Raw genomic sequence first — 1,454 nt, 5'->3', positions numbered from 1 at the left:
ACTGGCCATACTTCAGTCTCTCAGTGGAAATTGTGCGCAGGGAGTCACCTGAGATCCAGGTCACTGTCAGTCCACAGTATCCATGGGCCACTCCCTTGCTCTGTCCCAAGGTCACTGATATTAATAAACAGCCTTCCACTGAGGACTTCTGAATTTCTAGGAAAAGGTCATGCAGGAAATATGATGACCATCTAATGTGAGGCGGCTGCAGTGGAATGAGAATGCAGAGGGCTCTGGGATCAAAGGCCTGAGCTGGTCCTTCCACAGAGGGCAGAGGAGGAGGCAATTGTGACCTGGATATGAGTGGGAAGTGGGGTCTGAGAATGAGCAACGGACATTCCTGAAGGATTTGCAGGGTTCTCACATGGTGGAATAGAGTATGCATATAATCACACCTCAAATGGTTTGGTATTGGGGATGCTGAAATGTCTCATATTTCTGGGGCTCCCTCTTGGATGCTTTTGCTGTCAGGCCGTGCCACGCTTCCATGTTACCTCTCCTGCTACACAGGATGTTTCCCCTGGCACCCCCACACCAGGGATGGGAGGGTCAGCACAGCCTGGGCCCTGGACCCTGAGAGATGAGTGTGGTGTCTCCTTTGCATGGTGCAAAGGGAGACGTTTCAGTCCATTCCAGAAATATTAGAAAAGACCAAGGCAAGGCATCAGTGTGCCAGGCATGAGGGATGCGGAGGTGAAAACCTAGAAGACCACTGTAGTGAAGCGGGGACAGAAAGAACAGGAGCGAGGGAGATGCCCCAGGGCTGACATCAGGCTTTGTCACCTGAGATACTAATTTACTTATTCATATCACCTCAGTCCCCTGGACATCATGAAGTGAAATTTTACCAAAATCTTTGTGGTAGGACTTTATGGCATCCCAGGCTCTCTCCTCCTTCCATCATCCTTTGCTGCCTCAGTTTGAAGAAGATCTTCAACTCCACCTTCACTGAAGAGCATTAAAGGGTTGTATTGTCCTCCCTGCATGGACATTCTTCACTGAAGGCTGACACTTGATTCTCACCTCCTGAAGTAGATCAAAATGAGCTCCTCTTCTCAAGTGCAATATGGGAAGTTCACTTCCAAGATTAATGAATTATAATATATTACATACATTTTTCATTCCATTTCTACTGGGTGACCCTCTTATTAAAATAGCATCTCTCTATTTTGTTTAATGGGCAGAAATGGCCGTGGGTGCTCCTTACTGTTAAAAGGAATTTGGAAGTGGAGTGTCCACAGTCTTCACTTCTGTTCAAGACTAAGGAGAAAACAACAAAGAAAAGAAAAATTGCATCCCACATTTGGAGGAATTCAATTTTGAAATATCAAGGGGAAGAGGCTCATGTTCTTTGATTAACATATAGTCAAAAATCTAGCCAAGGAAGCATGAAGAGGTATAAGACATCCGTAACAAACCAGCCCCTACCTCCATGTTTCTATTCATGTACCTTG

Source organism: Colobus angolensis, unplaced genomic scaffold (genome assembly GCF_000951035.1).
Source record: "Colobus angolensis palliatus isolate OR3802 unplaced genomic scaffold, Cang.pa_1.0 Scaffold260, whole genome shotgun sequence".
In the NCBI taxonomy this organism is placed as follows: Eukaryota; Metazoa; Chordata; class Mammalia; order Primates; family Cercopithecidae; genus Colobus; species Colobus angolensis.
Note: the sequence above shows the minus strand (reverse complement) of the source record.